Below are 20,567 nucleotides of genomic sequence, written 5' to 3'. Positions count from 1 at the left end.
CTCATGGAAATAGGAACCAGAAGGCGGCCGAGGGCGATTCGTTCTCCCGCCTGCCTGACCCTCACTAGAAAGCGACTTATGTATTTCTGTATCTGTCCCCTAAGTACTTATCATGTCCTAATGTCTCCACTTAACAGAAATATCGGGAGCACTGTTTGGTTCCAAGCAAAACAAAAAATTTGAAGCTAGGAAGCTGGCCGGGCCGAGGGAAAAGAAAAACCTGGGTCTCACCCAGGTGAGAGACAGACTGGATAGGACAATGGCCAGACCGTGTGTGATAACACACCTCCGACCCCAGTCCCTGCAGCAAGCTTCCCCGGGTAGACCGGGATCGGCCCAGAAGGAGCAGCACTCCGGTCATTGACTGCCAGCTTCCCCAATTTTTGCCCCTGCTTCCAACTCGGGGCCAATCAGAGAAAGCCAAATATGTTCCCCGAGCCAATCACATCACACGCCCCGCTTCTAGTTAGCCTGCCTCCTGCTTCCTCATGCCAACGACCTCCAATCAGAGCGCGCCTCGAGACTTCCCTGTTTTCACTGCCTGCCTCTGAGTCTCCACCAAACTAAATGAAGGTGGCCGCTTCCCATGCTTAGCAAGCTCTGAATAAATCGCCTGTTCTCCTCTGGTCGTCTTTATTTCCACACAGCCAATGCAAAGGTGGTTGAGAAGTGTGAACAGCCTGTTCTTGAGGTTATGAAGAAGGTTCCCCTTACAATTTTTTAAATTCTAAATTTGTAGCATGTCATCGCCCAGATTTTTTTTTTTTAAGATTTTATTTATTGGAGAGAGAGTGAATGAGAGAGGGAACACAAGCTGGGGAAGTGGGAGAGGGAGAAGCAGGATTCCTGCTGAGCAGGGAGCCGGATGAGGAGCTTGATCCTGGCAATCAGGGTTCATGCCCTGAGAGGAAGGCAGACCTTAAGGACTGAGCCACCCAGGTGCCCCCTCCCAGATTTTTTTTATACCACCATTCATGTAAAGGAATAACCCTGCACCTTGGGCCCATTCTAGAGAGAGGATGGCTAAGTTGTTAATAAAAGGTTAAAATGTGAGAGGCCTTGTTTGCCTCACTGTCTTTCCAAGTAGCAGGAAATGTGAGGGGAAGGAGGGTAGAAAGTAAATGGGAGGGAGAGGAGCCTAAGGATTTAAAATGGGCCGCTGCCTGGTGGTGGATTTCTTTGCCTAGGCCACTCAAAAACGAGACTAGGCAGAGGAAACGATTGTGTTCACAAGTAAGTGAATGCCTTCAAAAGGGGCCTGGCTGAGGTCATGACCAGAAACAAGAGTGAGGAGGGAATATGAAATAGACGACCTCGTTCTCACCTAGAAATCTGCCAGGGCTAAAACCTTTAATGATCCTGCATGTTCTTGCAAGACACTCAGATATCCTTACAACTTAGCCCTTTGCAGTTTTATGGTGAGAAGCACAGATGGTGCAGAATTAAACTTTGTTTTGTTTTTTGTTTGTTTATATATATATATATTTTTTTTATTTATTTGACAGAGAGAAATCACAAGTAGGCAGAGAGGCAGACAGAGAGAGAGGAGGAAGCAGGCTCCCTGCAGAGCAGAGAGCCTGATGCGGGGCTCGATCCCAGGACCCTGAGATCATGACCTGAGCCAAAGGCAGAGGCTTTAACCCACTGAGCCACCCACACGCCCCCAGAATTAAACTTTGAATCATGGGGTCTTTCTTCTGGGTTCAATTTCGGTGGTTGGTAGGTCCAATCCCAGTTATCTCAATACAAGTTTTTTTCTTCTTAGTTCAAACAGATTAATGAGAATCATAGAAAATGGGACACTTTAGGAATACAGATGAATTATTTGATAATGTACACAGTATCTTTGTATTTATGAGTTATATTTTAAAATATCATGCAAAGGCTCAGACTCTTGAGTTTGGCTTAGGTCATGATCTCAGGGTTGTGAGATGGAGCCTTGCACTGGGCTCTGTGCTGGGTGTGGAGCCTGCTTAGGATTCTCCCTCTCCCTCTGCCCCATCCTTTACCCCGCACTTTCCCCCCACCCTCACTTGCTCCAAACCCCTCTCTCTAAAAAGAAAATCACAATTCTGATCCTTTGGCTTTTTAGTTAATATTGAATATGATAGTTTGGGTGATGTGTGGCAACTATGGCTTTAGGAGGGCGTGTTGTCCCCAGTGAGGTCACCTATTAATTGTAGTAAAGTGCTTCCCAAGATATATTGGTCATTTTTACTTTGTTTTTAGTCACTGGCTTTTCCCTGGTACCCTACTTATTGGGTTTTGAACTATGAAGCTGTTAGCTAAAGTGTTAGGTCTGCCTCGTTGGCTGGCTCCGAGAGAACTGGTCTGCAGGAAAGATATTTTTAAAAAGAGTCATATATAGAATTGAGGTTTTCAGCATGTTTAAAATACAACAGAGTTCTTTTTCTTTTTCTTTTTTTTTTTAAGTCATGAGCTGCAACTAGAAAATGCTACTTGGAATTTGATCACAATAATGGGTCCCCCCAGCAAATGTTATTTGCCAGTCTCACGTCCTGTCCTCATTTACTTACCTAAAAATAACTAGAAGGGAAAATAAATCACAGGTTAATTTATACTTGATTTCATTTAAACTTCAAGTTAAAATATTTAGAATCTAGAATTCCAAGTAATTTCAACCTGGAATATATACATCTGTGATACTATCTTAAAAACCCCAAATGTTTTCAACATGCTAAAATGGATTTCACACTTTTAGCTTTCTATGAGTTTTTTTTTTAAGGAAACAGGATAGTTGGTTTGTTTTTTTTTTAATTTCCAACTACTTCATTACTTAGAATAAAAAAGATGTGCCCATACCATATCCTCAGTAACATGATTATATCACACCTGCCTAAGCTTTATAGTACAGCCTTTCTCCCTTTCATGGTTTGCAGGATAATATTTTGATTTTCCAAAAGAAGGTTCAACAGATAAAGTTCTTCTCCAAATATGCTCAAAGCAACATCTGGTAATTGCTAACCAAGACTAAAGGCTAATGAGCCCAAGATGCCAAGTACCATTTCATTTGGACCCATCGCAGGTAAAAATTACTGCTTTAATTTACACACCTGAAGAAAATGAAGCAGCATCAGGCTACTGAGGACTTAGCAAAGCGATCCTCAGAGAGGTACAAGTACTACACAGAAGTTAATGCATACTAAGCAGATGTCTTTAATCACTGAGAGACCACACCAGGCACATTTTGTTGGAATAAATGTTCCACTTCTAGAATAAACTTAACTTGAAAAGTAGGAAAGCAATATTACAAACAGAGAGGGAAGTGGGTGGGTTAAACACATTTTCCCCAAACTGCCAGCTTTAGCTGCAGAATTTATATTCCCTTTGACAGAAAAAAAAAAAATCTCTCCATTCCCAGGGTACCACCACCAGCTAGCTCCGCTCATCAGGTTTCTTTTTTTTTTTTTTTTTTTTTAAAGATTTATTTATTTGACAGATAGAGATCACAAGTAGGCAGAGAGGCAGGCAGAGAGAGAGAGAGGAGGAAACAGGCCCCCAGCCAAGCAGAGAGCCCGATGCGGGGCTCGATGCCAGGACCCTGGGATCATGACCTGAGCTGAAGGCAGAGGCCTTAACCCGCTGAGCCACCCAGGCGCCCCCTGCTCATCAGGTTTCTTTCAATCTCATTAAGTTCCAGCATTGTTCTGGTCATCACCCAGAGAATCCTAGCTATTCGCATCGCCTCTTTGGTTCTTCTAAAATTACGGTGCACCAACAATTTTAACTTACTCGTCAATCTGAAAATAATGCGTGGCTAGGAAGATACTGAAATCTGAAGTCCAGCTCGTTAGGTATAAATTTAATTCGGTCTACTCAGATCTAGAAAGAACTTCCACCATTCCATCTATGGTGCCTTGGTCCCCTTGGGTACTGCTGAATTAGTTCAGGGCTGGTTGCTGACAGGTAATGTTGAAGGGGGTCCGTGGCGAACTTGTGGAATGGTCATGGTATTTGTATGTGTACCATGCTTTCTTTGTACCCAGGACCTATGTTTCTGAATAATCTCTCTTTATCTCTTTTAAATTTGTCTATTTATTTTAGAGTTAGAGCTTGTACATATAGGGGGGCGGGCAGAGGGTGAGAATCCTCAAGCAGACTCTGCTGAGCATGGAGCCCAGTCCGGGGCTCGATCCCACGACCATGAGATCACGATGCCCAACCGACTGTACCACCCCAGTGCCCCTGCATAACCTTCTCTTGCAAGGGTAGCAACAATCACGACAAGTGTCCCACCCTGACTTCCTGCCACTAGTCAATTTGCAGGACTTTTACTGGTCTTGGAAGATAGACGGGGATCTTATGTATGAGCTCTGGGAAGGTACCTTATAGCTGAAGAGTGGGCGGTCTCTTCAGTCCTGAGTGCCAAGGTTGGATTAAATACCGTCTGTGGCTACCAGGACAAGACAGGGAACATGGGGAGAAGAGAGTATTTCAGGGTGGAGGTCTCCCCAGTGACCTTCTAGCCCTTTATTTGCTTGATGAAGTTTGAAGATTACTCTTTAGCATGTCAAGCACCCCCTACATAACCCTTTAATATCTCCTAGTTTCTTATTCCACCTGGAGTCTGTACTCCATTGACAGATTGGTACTGCCAATGTGCCCAGCCAATTGATTTCTCACTCCTCCTCCAATACACTTGGGGCTCCGCTTTCTTGATAGGAGACCCATCCCCTCACCTTCCATTGTTTCCCCTTGAGAATCCTCTCATTTTCTTTCCTCTGGGCCTATCTAAAACCCATTCAAATCCCGGTAGATTGCCACAAGCTCCTACCCTTCCAACCTTCCTGTTCCCTTGCTTCCATCCAACCAGAGCTCAGGTTCCAGAGTCAGGCAGCTATAGGTTCAAATCCCAGTCCTGCCATTTATTAACTCCATAAACTTGGGAACCTTTCTATATCTGTATGTACGTATGTGTATGCGTGTGTATATATATATATATACACATACATACATACATATATTATTTATAAATATACACAAATTAAAATATATAAAATACATTGTATATATGTAATATATGTATATATGATTTATTTTAATAAATAATAATTTTATTTAATAAATATTTTATTAAATAAATTTAATAAAAATAATAAATTGTTTGTTTAAGTAAGTAATCTCTACACCCAACATGGGGCTCCAACTCACAACTCCCAGATCAAGAACTGCATGCTCCAGGGGCACCTGAGTGGCTCAGTCATTGGATGTCTGCCTTTGGCTCAGGTCATGATCCCACGGTCCTGGGATCGAGCCCTGCATCAAGCTCCCTGCTCAGTGGGGAGCCGGCTTCTTCCTCTCCCACGCCCCCTGCTTGTGTTTCCTCTCTCGCTGTGTCTCTCTCTGTCAAATAAATAAATAAAATCTTTTAAAAAAAAAAAAAAAAAAAGAATTGCGTGCTCCACTGACTGAGCCTGCCAGGTGCCCTGGGAGACTTTTCTGAACTTCTAAGCTTCATCCTCCTGGTTTATAAGATGGGGATAATAGGACCTAGAGCTATGTAAGAATAAATGAGAATTTGTATAAATCCCTTATTTTAGCAGTTTGTAGATAGCACTTAAAAATTACTTGGTATTGCTATTATTATTTTACTAGATTTTGTCTGAATCTATTTTTAATCTATCGGATTAGAGCCTCTGGTAGTCCAGTCAATTCTTCTTTTCTCCAGCCTCTATTCTCACTTACTTCTTCAGCTTGGTGCCTTACCAACCTCAGATAAACAAGTGCCACGCTCTAATTTCACAGCTTCTGCTCCAGGAATGCTGGTGCTGGAGAGAGGCGTGTAACCAAGCTGATTGGCTCCACGACAAATTCCTGTTCCCACACCTCAGCTGAGCCCTTTCTGCAGCTCTGCAAGCCTGTCACTGGTGTTTCCCAATCATGTGCTCATTAGCGTCAACACAGGCACTTTGGAAAACACGGGTGCCGGCGCCCCATCCCCGAGGAATTAAATCAGAATCCTTGGGGCGGGCGATGCAGCATCACTTTCTGCTTTAAGGCTCCCCCAAAGATCCTAATGCACAGCTGAGGAAAGGAACCACTGTTCTTAAAGGACACTTCCCCCCCACAGTAGCATTCCAAATCTCTTCTATCCCTACCTCACCTTCAAATCAAAGCCTTACCAAGGAAGCTTCATTACCTTTCCACCTCCCTTGCACAGGCTTCTGATTATTCCCATCTTAGAGGATGAAGTGCCACACCTCCAACCTCAAGCTAATCTGGCCTTGACATGTATCCCTTTTTAAATAAAATATCTCAGGGGCCCTTGGGTGGCTCAGTCCTTAAGCATCTGCCTTTGGTTCAGGTCATGAACCCAGGTTCCAGGGATTGAGCCCTGAATCAGGCTCCCTGCTTGGTGGTAAGCCTGCTTCTCCCTCCCCCACTCCCCCTGCTTGTGTTCCCTCCCTCTCTCTCTCTTTCTCTCTCTAGGAAATAAATAAATAAAATCTTAAAAAAAAAAATTCCAGGGGCGCCTGGGTGGCTCAGTGGGTTAAAGCCTCTGCCTTCAGCTCAGGTCATGATCCCAGGGTCCTGGGATCGAGCCCCACATTGAGCTCTGCTCAGCAGGGAGCCTGCTTCCTCCTCTCTCTGCCTGCCTCTGCCTACTTGTGATCTCTGTCTGTCAAATAAATAAATAAATAAATAAATCTTTAAAAACAAAAAATTCCATTGGTTACCACCTTTCCCTTACATTTTCATATCTCTCTCTTGGCTGGTTCTTCCCCTTAACCTGGATTCATGCCCAGCTTTTTCTCCATTCTAAACAACAAACAAAAACCATCTCCCCTCACTCCTATTAACAAGGTGAGTAGGAGAGGAGGGAGGAACTAGCTAGCATTGACTGAGGGCCTCCTAGACACAGGCATTATGCTAGGTGATATCCATTCTTGCTCTGGGGTTTTACTTCCATTTCTGCTTCTCTGCTAGTACTTCAACCCAAACCCCATGAGTAGGAGGCTGGCCCTACTGACCTTCAGATCACTGCTGGGATAAGACTACTCTTGTGATTTTTTTTGTTTTGTCTTTGAATTTCTTGATTCTTCTTATCATTCAAGTTTCCGCTTAATGTTACCTCCTTTGAGATCCTTTCCCCTGACTATGCTTTTTATTTTTTAGATTTTATTTATTTATTCGACAGGCAGAGATCACAATCAGGCAGAGAGGCAGGCAGAGAGAGAGGAAGGGAAGCAGGCTCCCTGCTGAGCAGAGAACCCGAAGTGGGGATTGATCCCAGGACCCTGGGCTTGATTCCAGGACCCTGGGATCATGACCCGAGCTGAAGGCAGAGGCTTTAACCCACTGAGCCACCCAGGCACCCCCTGACCATGCTTTTTAAAGTAGTCCTCCCTACCCCCCCTTCACTCTTTACCCCCCCCTTAAGTGACCTAAAATTATTTTGTTTATAGGCTTATTGTCTGTACCCTCCCTTGCAGCAAGCCCAGCTCAAATCCATTTCTACCCCTGGGCTTCCCTGATTCATCCCAACTCTTCCTTTGTGTTCCCACCACTTCGAGCTCTTTCACTGCTAAGGTGATAACAACCTGGTTTGTTGAGAACAGTTTGGGTTTATGCTCGTGTTTGTCCTCAGTAATTATTAATGGTGCTCTTGTTGATTCTCAAAAGTATCACAATTTGGACAGTAAGTTGTAAAACCACTATATTTATAGCCCTGAATCATAGCCAATTGTATATGTGTCTAATTTCTAAACTCGTTGAGGACAGGAACAAAGTCATGTTCATATTTCTTTGACCAATAACACCCAGTAAGGCATTTTGTGTAAATAGAATAGAAGCACGCAAGCGTTTGTTGAATTGGATTGGATGATGCATTAAAATGAGATCATGCATGTGGAGAGTCTAGCACAATATCTAACACATAGTATGTTAGGTCAAAAAAAGGATTCAGTCAATTAATCTTATTTTCCTTACCCTAGACGATGCCAAATGTCATGTCTTCCCGCCTAGTCCCCAAGCACACTCTGGCTAGTTTGCTTTGAGTGTTTCGAGGCCTTCTTTCTTTGTGCTAGATTGGAAGCTCACTGAAGACAAGTATCACATCTTACAGCAGGACTAGTTCTGTAAAATTGCTTGATATTGACATGCCCGGTACTTGTCAGTGCACTAATTTGCAGGAGAGAGTGAAAAGATAACAATGGGAGGAAATATCAGGTTAGGTGTCCACAGTAAGTGGCCCTAGAATCAAAGATCGCCGTCCCTCCTTATAGATGCAGGTTCTTCTTCCAGCCAGCAAAAGTAGGAGCTCCAGATTCCTCCATTCCTAACATTTTCAGTAATTAAAAGGGCACAGGTTCAAATGATCAAGTAATGTTTATGCAAAAGCACTGTGTCTTTGGGAAGTGGGGAAGAATGAAAACTGTATATAGTGCTGAGATTTGACTTTGGAATAATTAGACCTGGGTTTGAATCCCTAAGCCATCTATCCTCCAGGAACCTGTTTTCTCATCTGTAACATCAGCATGATGCATCTGCCTCTGGGGTGGTTGTAAGAAGAGTAAAGGAGAAACGTACGTGAAATCTTAGCATAGGGCCCGACTCATGGCAAATGCTATTTATGTTTATGGCGCGTAGTCTAGCCTGTTCCGATGCTAAAGGTAGGGCGGCTAAACACAGAATTGTTATCAAATTTTCAGTTAAACCTTGTTCCTAATGTCAATGACAAGCTGTAACTCTTGTCCATTCATTCAACCATTTATTCTTTTGTCCATCACTCATTATTCATTCATTTATTCTACACCAGGTACATAGTAAATACTTACTAAATGCTGTTGAATGAATCACAGAGTAATAATAAGTAACTTGGGGGAAATGAAGATTTGGGGAGTGGAGGGACACCTGGGTGGCTCAGTCGGTTAAGCGCCCAACTCTTGGTTTTGGCTCAAGGCATGATCTCATGGTTACGGGATCGAGCCCCACATCGGGCTCTGTGCTTAGTGCAGAGTCTGCTTCAGATTCCCTCTCCCTCTCCCTCACACAATCTCTCAAATAAATAAATTAAATTAAATTTAAAAAAGATTTGGTAGGCAGGGATATACCCAGGCTGGATGATATCTCTCTGAGTGATAAAAAGTTCTATGACTAGAGGCCGGACATCACACAGGAGGCAGCCGTCTCACCTACGGACAGCACAACCAAGAACACAGCATTCCTTCTAGTCCTCTGCTACCTGCGCCCAGCCAGTGACTGCCTCATTCTTCATGCAGAAAAATCAAGGTCCTAGAGAAAGTGCTCCTCACTTTCCCTTCCCCACCTCTAGACTCATCGTCCACAGAACCCAGCCTCACCTTCTCCCCCGATACCTCTCCCCTCCCGTACCCCAGGCGGGGTGAAGCACTCCATGCCTGTGCCCGCATCGTGCAATTTTCTACTACTGTGCCAATCACTCGGTATCAGAGTTAATGTGGTTGTAGGTTTGCCCTCCACAGTGACTGGATGTACCTGTGCCTTGGTCTCCTCTGTATGCCCAACACCTAGCCCGCTGCCTGGCATTCAGAGGTGCTCAGTAAATGGTTATTAATTAGGCTCTGGAGTCAACGGCACCTTCCCTTTTTGTCTTCTTCTCAAAAATCATCTTGCCCGAAGGTCGACGTATAATCTCAATCTCTGCTTCCTCGTCTGAGATCGTGCCCTCACCTCCCATTTCCAATCCATCACCAAGGCCTCTGGGTTGCACCTCTAAAATGCTTCCTGCATCCGTCTCCTCCGTGTGACCCCAAGGGCCTCCATCCTCACCCCCAGAGCTGCCTTTCACCGGCCTCTTGACTGTTGCAGTGCCCAACCTGGCCCCTTCTTTACTCCCTCTTGCCTTCCCCTAATCTGTTTTCCACACAGCCTCAGTGATATATTTTTTAATGTAAGTGAGAGCATCCCACCACCCATTTTCAGCAGCTCTGCAAGGAGCTGAGGGCGCGCTCCACATTCCCAAAGAACCTGCGTGAGCTGAATCCCACCCACCCCTCCTGCTTTAGCCCAGATTGCTGCACCCACTGAGGCCCTTGGGAGTTCTTGGATCACCTAAACTCATTCCCACCTCAAGACATTTGTATCTACTATTTTCTCTATCCCCCCCTACCTCCTCACACAGTTGGCTCCTTCTTGTTCTTCCTATCTCCAAAAAAATGTCATTCCTTCATGACCTCCGTCCCCTTACACACACCACCCTCCCTCCCAGGACTTGCCTTCTTCTTCTTCTTTTTAAGATTTTATTTATTTATTTGACAGACAGAGATCACTAGTAGGCAGAGAGGCAGGCAGAGAGAGGAAGGGAAGCAGGAGCCCAATGCGGGGCTCAAACCCAGGACCCTGGGATCATGACCTGAGCCGAAAGCAGAGGCTTTAACCCACTGTGCCATCCAGGCAGCCCTATTGCCTTCTTTTCTTCACAATCCTTATCATAGCTCTGAGTGTTATTTCTTCACAGGCTGATCTGGTCATCTTCCCTGTTAGAATATAAGCTTCAGGAGAACAGGAACCACGTAATATTTTGTTCCCTGTTGTACCCCAAGAGCCTAGGACAGTCCCTAGGGCAGAGAATACAACAAACAAAATTTGCAAGTGAATCCACGAAATGAATGCCCTCATTATCTTTAATTGCAAACTGTCTAGTTCTTCTCATTCCTTTCTTTCAACTTGTAAATTGGTGTAAGAGTCCCCAGACTAAAGACAGCCTGCCCTAGACTTCGTTTCCCTCCCCGCCAGCACCCCCCCCCCAACTGCTGCCTAGTTTCTTCTCTTAGACCGCCAAAGAGTGGATTATCTGTCTAGGCTTCAGCAGCTCCCACTCGATGAAACGGCTCTCACTAGTATCATCAATGACTCCTTTATCATTAAATCCAAGGACATACGCTCCAGTTCTCAGGCTACTTGACCTTTCCACGGCCACACTTCCTCAATTTTGTTCGCAAAACACTAGTCTCTTGACTGTGCTAGTGAAAAAGTGTCTCATGGTCCTTCCATTAGACGCTTTTGTACTATGCTGTACTTCAACTCCGTAGCATTTCGCAGAATGGCAGTTAATTAATTTGTTTAATTAGTTAATGTCTGAATTTCCTGAGGAATGTAAATTCTTGAGAACAGGAATCCTGTCTGCTCTGTTACTGCATTAGCCCCGTAATTCCAGCACATAAAAGATATTTAATTTTTACCGAAATGAATGAATGAATATGTTTCCCTTTGGGAAATTTACAGTGTGGATTAATATATTAAATGTAAAATCCCAAATGAAAGAAATGTGTTCAGATTTGTTTAGCACAGGATTTTTCAAGCTGGACTGCCCCGAGCTCTCTTTGTCCTCTCACTCCCTGCAGAATAAGGGCAAACCTCCCGAGGGATTTTATCAAACACACACATTAGCACACTGGATATTGTTATGCACTGTTTCTCCGTGTTTCCTTTCTTGGCTGGCAGGACCCTACTTTTCCTCATTCTCTTTCTTCCTTTTAAGGTGGTCTCACCCATAATCGTGAGGTCACCGGGCATTAATTAGTGTGTGGACAAGGCTCAGACGCATAGCCCCCAGCCCCACCCAGAGCCTGTGTGCCAGCCTGGCTGTCTCATCAGCTCTTGGGTCTGACGGTCGCAGAACCCCTCAACTGTCCTGCCCCTGTTGTCCTGTGTATCTTGTTTAATGGAATCACCAGCCATCTAAGCCAGAAACTTAGGGGTCTTATCCTTCGTTCCTCCCATGATCTTACTCCTCTGAATTAAAGCGATCATCTTCATTTCAGAAATACTGTTGGGCACCTGGGTGGCTCAGTTAGTTAAGTGTCTGCCTTCAGCTCAGGTCATGATCCCAGGGACCTGGGATTGAGCCCTGACTGGGGCTCCCTGCTCAGTAGGAAGTCTGCTTCTCGCTCTGCTCTGCTCCCCCATTCTCTCTCTCTCACTGTCTCAAATAAATAAAATCTTAAAAAAGAAAAAAAGAAGTACTGTTTATAATTTAGCTCTTGGTCTATACCCACTGCCTTTATCTTGATGTACATATTCATTATCTATTGCCTGCTTTACTGCAACAGTCCTCAGGATGACCGCTCCCATACCAGTTTTCTCCCCATTCCAATCTACCCTTCACCCCGCTCTTAGAACTGACTTCTTGTGGGTTTTTTAAAGACCTTATTTATTTATTTGAGAAAGAGAGAGTGAGTGAGCACACCAGCAGAGAGGAGTAGAAAGAGAGGGACAAGCAGACTTGGTGCTGAGTGTGGAGCCCTACATGGGGCTTAATCCCACGACCCTGAGATCATGACCTGAGCCAAAATAAAGAGTCAGATGCCCAACTGACGGAGCCGCCCCAGGCACCCCAGAACTGGCTCCTCAAGACAAATTTGTCCCAATCACTCTCCAGCTTGAAGACCCTACTATTTGCAGTTTTCCATAGGGTGAAATCCAGCATTCACAGATTGGCACACAAGGTACCTTCTTCTCCCAGCCTCTCCAAACTTAGCTCCCACCCCCCTTCTCTCAATATTCTCTGTCCCTCCACCCTCGTGCCTTGCCTGTGCAGAACTGCAGCTCGGCTGAATAAACATTAACTCAGGGGCACCCGGGGCAGGGGCTCAGTCATTAAGCATCTGCCTTCGGCTCAGGTCATGATCCCAGGGTCCTGGGATCGAGCCCCATTTTGGGCTCCCTGCTCAGCGGGAAGCCTGCTTCTCCCTTTCCCACTGCCCCTGCTTGTGTTCCCTCTCACGCTGTGTCTCTCTCTGCCAAATAAATAAATAAAATCCTTTTTAAAACATAGTTTTAAAAACCAAAATGAAACATTAACTCGCCATCCACCATGTGCCAGGAGTGGTACTGACTCTGAGGAGTGAATATGTACGAAAGCAGATAGCTGACCTCAAGGATTTCACACTCTAGTAGTAGCAAAGATAGACATATGAACAAAATAACATAACGATGCATTCTAATGAAAACACGAGCTTCTGAGAAGGAGGAAGAGGAGGAGGAGGAGGAGGAGGAATGTGCTAAGCCTGGAAGCATTACCCAGGAGGGAATAATTAATTCTGCGAGCGGGCAGGAGTGTGGTATTTCAGGGAAGGTTTCAAGATGAAATTCTGAGCTGGATTTTGAAGGTTGAGCAGGGATTGGTCCGAGGGGCCAAGATGGAAGAGCGTTACTGCCACAGTCAATAACAGGTGGCCAGGATGGGGAATGCCCCCCCCGCCAGTAGTTTAGGTGGGTATGCATGTTTTGGGGAGACAAGTGCCAATAGCTGAGTCCGGAGAGCCAGTCAAGAGTTGCTCTGTAGAGAGCCTATGTGTTGGCATTCAAGTTTGCATATTATTCTGTAGGTGAAGGGGAACCACTGAAGATTTCGAAGATGCAGGTGACTTAATGGGCGATTAGGACTATTACTTTGGCAGCTGAATAGAGATGGGTTTTAGAGAGTAAAGGAGATCACTCAGGAGGGCTCTCATCATCTCTCCCTTAGACTGTTGAAAACACCCATAACTGGTCTCCTTGGTCCCTCTGATCCACCCTCTACCCAGCATGAGGTCTAAGGAAGAGAAAGCAGATTTGAAAGATCAACAGTAAGTTAAATGACAAAACATGGAGATGGGTTGGATTTGGGAAAGAAGGGTGAGGAAGGGAGAAAGAATGATGTCGAGGTGTCTAGTCTGTGGACTTAATGAGGTTGGAGGCAACACCCACTGTTAGAATCTAAAAGGCAGATCAGGCTTCATGGTGGAGATGGATATATACTTTCAGAGATGGATAAATTGAGTGCTGAGTTTGAGATGCCCCTTGGGCACTGTCTTAGTTCAGGCTGCTGTAATACGAAATGCCATAGACTGGGTGACTCATTAACAATAGGAATTTCTTTCTCACAAGTCTGGAGACCAGAATTCTGAGATCAAGATGCCAACATAGTCAGGTTCTGGTGATAGCTCTCCTCTGGGATGTAACAACAGTTGACTTCTCATTGGTGGGAAAGAAAGCTAGCTAACTTCCTGGCATCTTTTTATAAGGAAGAGGATTAATCCTATTCATGAGGCTCTACCCTCATAACCTAATGAGCTCCCAGAGACCTCAGCTCCAAACACCATCACATTGGGAGTGGAGTTTCAACATATAATTTTGGGGAGATACAAGCATTCAGTATATTGTAGGTATCCACCTGGAGATTCAGAACTGGAGGTCAGGGGAGAGGGCAGAAGTGGAGATAGGAAAGATATATTCTCCATAAGAGAGTTAAATGACCAGAGTGGACATTACCTCCCAAGAAAGGTGAGTGGAACTGAGGCAGGAAAAGAAAGGATAAACTCAAGGAAGAGCGTGTTGGGGTGGGGCCAGGCGGAGAAAGGGGATGGAACAAAGAAGGCCCAGAAGAGACAGCACGGAGAAAGTGGGGATTCCAGAGAGGGAATTTCAAGGAAGAAGTAGCGTCAAGACTCACAAGAGTCCAGTGAGATGAGGACTGAAAACTATCCCGCGCTGCGGCAATGTCAAGACCATTGTTCACCTTGGCCAGAGCATTTTTGGTAGTCTACAGGGCAGAATGTAGATTTTGGTGGCACAATACGAATGTTTATTGAATGCTTTTTATGTGCCAGGCATGTGCTAAGTGTTTTATGTGAAGCATCTAATTTACTGCTCACGGCAGCCCTCTGAAGTGAGGCAGGCACAGTTACCTTTTCCCAGGCAAGGAAATTGATGCTTAAAGGAAGGAAACGCTTTGGGTTACTAATGGCAAGAGTCAGTTTGGATGTAAACCCAGATATTCTAACAACAAAATCTGTATTTTTTTAAAGATTTTATTTATTTAACAGACAGAGATCACAAGTAGGCAGAGCAGCAGGCAGAGAGAGAGGAGGAAGCAGGCTCCCTGCTGAGCAGAGAGCCTGATGCGGGCCTCTATCCCAGGACCCTGGGATCATGACCTGAGCCGAAGGCAGAGGCTTTAACCCACTGAGCCACCCAGGCGCCCCTCAAAATCTATATTCTTAATCACTATTCTTTCTTTCTTTCTCTCTCTCTCTCTCTCTCTTTTTTTTTTTAAGATTTATTTATTTATTTGACGGAGAGAACAGAGAGAGAGGAAACACTAGCAGGGAGAGTGGGAAAGAGAGAAGCGTTTCCCTGCTGAACAGGGAATCAGATGTTCATGACCTGAGCCGTAGGCAGACACTTAATGGTTGAGCCACCCAGGTGCCCCTTAATCACTATTCTTTATCCTTTCTTTCGCATGAATGTAAAGTGAGGGACTGGAGACAGACTCTTCTACGAATCTTGGCTGAGCGGAGGAGAAAAATAGGGTGATTCGGAGAAGGAAGAGCAGGGCTGACAATTATTTTAAAGGCATGGAAAGCTAGAGCATGCTTGTGTGCTCAGAGTATGTCTTAAAAAATAGTAAGAGGACTAACAACTCATAAGGAAGTCATTTCTCTGCCTTTCCTGTAGGGAACGTGTCGTATCGCAGCACGTACTAAGAACCCGGGTCTTCAGTGTGTGTTGAATGAATGGGGCAACAGATGACAGAGAGTAGGACGGTTTGAAAACAGAGGGGCTTTCAGAGGAAATGGAATGGCCATGGTGCTGGGTTCCCAGATAAAATACAGTATGCACAGTTAAATTAGAATTTCAGATAAACAAAGAATAAGGTTTTTTTTATATTTTATTTATTTATTTATTTGAGAGAGAGAGAGTGAGAGAGACTATGCATGTACAAGTAGGGTGGGGAGGGGCAGAGGGAGAGAGAGAATCCCAAGCAGGCTCCATGCCCAGCGCAGAGCAGGACACAGGCTTGATCCCACGACCCTGACCAAAATCACAACCAGAGCCAAAACCAAGAGTCAGATCCTCGACCAAGTGAGCCACTCAGGTGCCCCAAGAATAATTTTTTAGTATAAATATGTCTCAAATATTGTATTGAGACAATACTTGAACAAAAGTATAATCTACTGTTTACCTGAAATTCACATTTAACTGGCTTCCTGTATTTTTATTTGCTAAATTGGATCATCCTACCTGGGAGAAGCTGTGGGGTTCCACAACAATGCTTCCCAGCCTCTGGACCTTGTGCACAACATGGCATGAAAGAATGAATGGTCTTGGGGACACTTGGCTGGCTCAGTTGGTAGAGCATGCAACTCTTAGTCTCAGGGCTGTGAGTTCAAGTCCCATGTGGGCATGGACCCTACTTAAAATGGGGGAAAAAATAAATAAAAGAATGAAGGGTCTGAATGGGCACCATGAGAGAGCAGGTACCGGGGGCAGGCCAGGTCTCAGTCCAGAAGGACAGGACGGCTGCTCTCTGAACCAGATTAGAGTAGTAGTAACCTAACTAGTTGGGAGCACAGGTTTCAGGGCCAGACAGACCTGTATTTGACCTGGATCATGTAATAGCTATGTGACTTGGGGCAAGTTGCTTCTTATTTCTTTAAAAAATTTTTAATGTATTTATTCTTTTTAAGTAGGTTCCATGCTCATTGTGGGATTCGAACTCATAACTCTGAAATCAAGAGCTGAATGGTTGGGGCGCCTGGGTGGCTCAGTGGATTAAGCCGCTGCCTTCGGCTCAGGTCATGATCTCAGGGTCCTGGGATCAAGCCCCGCATCGGGCTCTCTGCTCTGCAGGGAGCCTGCTTCCTCCTCTCTCTCTGCCTGCCTCTCTGCCTACTTGTGATCTCTCTCTCTGTCAGATAAATAAATAAAATCTTTAAAAAAAAAAAAAAGAGTTGCATGGTCTATTGACTGAGCCTGCCAGGCACCCCCACTTTATATTTCTGAGACTTGATTCCTCACATAGAAAATTTGAATTATAATAATAGTACCTTGTCTAAAGTTATTGTGAAGACAAAAGGAGATTATGTATATACACAAAAACTTCCCCGAGGGGCACCTTGGTGGTGCAGTCAGTTAAGCATCTGACTCTTAGTTTTGACTCAGGTCATGATCTCAGGGTCATGAGATCGAGCCACATGTTGGGCTCCGTGCTCTGTGCAAAGCCTGCTTAAGACTCTTTTCCTTGGGGTGAGTTAAGCCTCTGCCTTCAGCTCAGGTCATGATCTCAGGGTCCTGAGATGGAGCCCCGCATCAGGCTCTCTGCTCAGCGGGGAGCCTGCTTCCTCCCCACCCCTCTCTGCCTACTTGTGATCTATCTCTCTGTCAAATCAATAAATAAAATAAAGTAAAAAAGACTCTTTTCCTTTCCCTCTGCTCCTCCCCTCTTCTAAAATGAATAAATAAATCTTAAAAAAAAACAACAACTTACCTCACTGCCTGACCCATCCTAAGCCACCTAATAAATGCATTTATTAATTCAAAAGTAGGTAAAGATATCACTGTGTGATAAGTGCCATTACAGAGGAAGTAGAGAGAGTACCCACGGAGAGCCAGCAGGAGGGGCACATAAGGGGTATGGCTTCCCAAAGGCAATTACACCTAAATCGAGACCAGAGTCAGAATTAGCCAGATGAAGGGCGGAGGGGAGGGAGAATGAGCACAGCATATAAACAGCCTGGAAACAAGGTGGAATTTGGTAAATATGAAGTAAAAGTAGTTCAGGTTGGTTGGAGTATAGAGGATGGGGAGAGGTGAGCACAGGCCAGATCCTAAAGGGTCTTCAGCTCAGGTCATGATCTCAGGGTCCTGGGATGGAGTATCGCATCGGGCTCTCTGCTCAGCAGGGAGCCTGCTTTCCCCTCTCTCTCTGCCTGCCTCTCTGTCTACTTGTGATCTCTCTCTGTCAAATTAAAAAAAAAAAAATTAAAAAAAAAAAAAAAAAAAGAGTTTGTACTTTACCCCAGAGCAGTGTGATGTCCTGAAAGCAGGGTGGAAAGCTCAGATGCCTTCAGGGAAAGGCAGGTGACCGAAATGAAGGTGAGGCAAAAACTTCAAGAGTACAAGCTCACTTTAAAGCATGCAATATGAATTTTGAAACCTGTGAACCTGAGAAAGGGTTTTATGCAGTAGCCACAGTCACATTTGTATTTTATTTTTTAAATTATTTTTAAAGATTTTATTTATTTATTTGTCAGCGAGAGAGAGCACAAGCAGGGGAAACAGCAGGCAGAGGGAGAAGCAGGCTCCCCAGTGAACAGGGAACCTGGCATGGGGCTTGATCCCAGGACTCTGGGATCATGACCTGAGCCAAAGGTGGACGCTTAACTGACTGAGCCCCCCAGGCATCCCGATCACATTTGTATTTTAGAAAAAGAAACTGGTGGGCATGGAATGGAGCTAGATTCGAGGCAGGAAGACCAGAAGGTGATCCAGATGAGAATGAAGGTGTGAGCTAGGATCAAGCATGGAGGGAAGGAAGTGGCAGATTCTAGAGATGTTCCGGAGGAAGAATCAACAGGTCTTGGGTGTGAACTTGGTATGAGGCTAAAGGAGAAGCCAAGATTCCCTTATGATTGTCACTGCTCTTACCGCCACAAGGATTCCATAGGACACAGGGGAAAGATGACACAGGGGTCAGTGGTAAGAGAAGCCAAATGGAAGGAAACACAAAGAAGTGAAAGGATGAGGAATTAAAAGAATATGTGACTCAAAAGAATGGCATTTGGGGGGCGCCTGGGTGGCTCAGTGGGTTAAAGCCTCTGCCTTCGGCTCAGGTCATAATCCCAGGGTCCTGGGATCAAGCCCCGCATCCAGCTCTCTGCTCAGCGGGGAGCCTGCTTCCTCCTCTCTCTCTGCCTGCCTCTCTGCCTACTTGTGATCTCTGTCTGTCAAATAAATAAATAAAATCTTAAAAAAAAAAAAAAAGAATGGCATTTGGGGGTTGCCTGGGTGGCTCAGTGGGTTGAGCCTCTGCCTTCAGCTCAGGTCATGATCTCAGCATCTTGGGATCGAGCCCCGCATCAGGCTCTCTGCTCGGCCGGAAGCCTGCTTCCCTCTCTCTCTGCCTGCCTCTCTGCCTACTTGTGATCTCTCTGTCAAATAAATAAATAAATAAATAAATAAATAAAATCTTTTAAAAAAATGGCATTTGGGTCTTTGACCCTGGATGCCGAGTCATGGAGGCCATTAGAAACCTGAAAGTTCACATTGGAGTTTCCAGTAAGATGCCAGATTAAGCTCGCATTTAAAAATTCCCCACCTTTTCAAAACTTCACTGAAATGATAGAAAAAGGACAAAGAGAACAGGAGAGGGGATGAATGTTAACTGTGTTAGCAGAACCAGGAAAACTGTATCCCAGACTATCAGAGAAAAAACCATGAAGCAACTTGATTTTCACCACAGAACTCCCAAAGACTCAGGAACTGAGGGTACAGGAACCCCACAGCCATGGGGCAAAGGGACTACATATTAGAGATGGGTTCAATCTCTTAACATGCAGTTAGGTATCCAGACCCTCTCTCCAGACCTGTTCGTCCCTCATCCCAGCAGAAAGCTAGAAACAGAAAGCAGGTAAAACAGAGACCTGAAGATACTACCTTTGGATGTTCCACAAAACAGCCTAGCTACATCAGTGCAGTTCCCAAAGGATAAGCCAACACCTTCCCTCCGCATCACCGCCCCCACATATAAACATCCAAGAATCACAAGGTAAATGAGGAATTCCTCTTATATGAAGGAGAGACCAAAATAAACAGAAAACAGTTACTTAAAGAAAACAGACTGGGTAGAAACCTAATTCCTGTCTTCCTTCCTTCCCTTCCCTTCCTCTTGACTAATTTAGTCCCAAAGCCATGGGCAAGGTAGATATCTATGTAGGGGCTGGGGGCGGGGACGGTATCAGGGCAGGGTGAGCAGGACTTCGGTAGGATGAGGGTGAGGGGTGGTGACTCTTGGTGTGACCCAGGTGTGGGGGGTTGCAGTCTAATTATGGTGCCAAGGAATCCACACAGGTATTGAGCTCATGCTCTCTTTCTCTCTGAAACCAAAAAGCATGATAAAGATTTCCAAAAAATACAAGAGACTGCAGCCATCTGAGGAAGGTGATCTTGCCTTGGGGTAGGGGGTTGGGGACTCCCTGTACCTTGTCCTTGGGGAGCTTGAACACCAGAAGGACCAATGCTCCATGGTGAAGGCTGACTTGTGTGGAAGGAATGGATCTACCCTGTTAGAACAAGCCATGCAGGAACACAGGAGGTACCAGCAAGAGAGGGACAGTTGCCAGTAGACAATGGCATTCCTGACAACCGTACCCCCCCCCCCCCCACCAAGAGGTGGGGACCTCAGGAGCAGGTCAAGCCCTCTGGAGATTCCCGAGTTGCTGTAGATTAGAACGGTTCTTCAGCCTCCCGCACCCCACTCCCGCTCCTGGCCAGCAGCCTGCAGGAGGCCAAGCTGTGCTGAGCCTTGAGTGGGAATATGGAGGGTTCTGGAAGGTCCTCTGAATAAAGCCCCCAGTGGGGGAGACCTTGAAAAAAAAATATTCAAGAGAAAGTCTGCAAGATAAAGTTGAAGAACTCTTATGGAGAAGACAAAGATAGAAAATAGAGGGGAAAAATAAAATAAAATAAAACAAAATAAGCCCTAAGATAATTAGATAAGACTAGGAGATCCAGCAGGTAAATAAAAGGTACTCAAGAAAAAGAGAACAGAAAATCAGAGGGGAGGAAATCCCCAAAGGAAT

The sequence above is a fragment of the Meles meles genome, chromosome 8 (genome assembly GCF_922984935.1).
Source record: "Meles meles chromosome 8, mMelMel3.1 paternal haplotype, whole genome shotgun sequence".
In the NCBI taxonomy this organism is placed as follows: Eukaryota; Metazoa; Chordata; class Mammalia; order Carnivora; family Mustelidae; genus Meles; species Meles meles.
Note: the sequence above shows the minus strand (reverse complement) of the source record.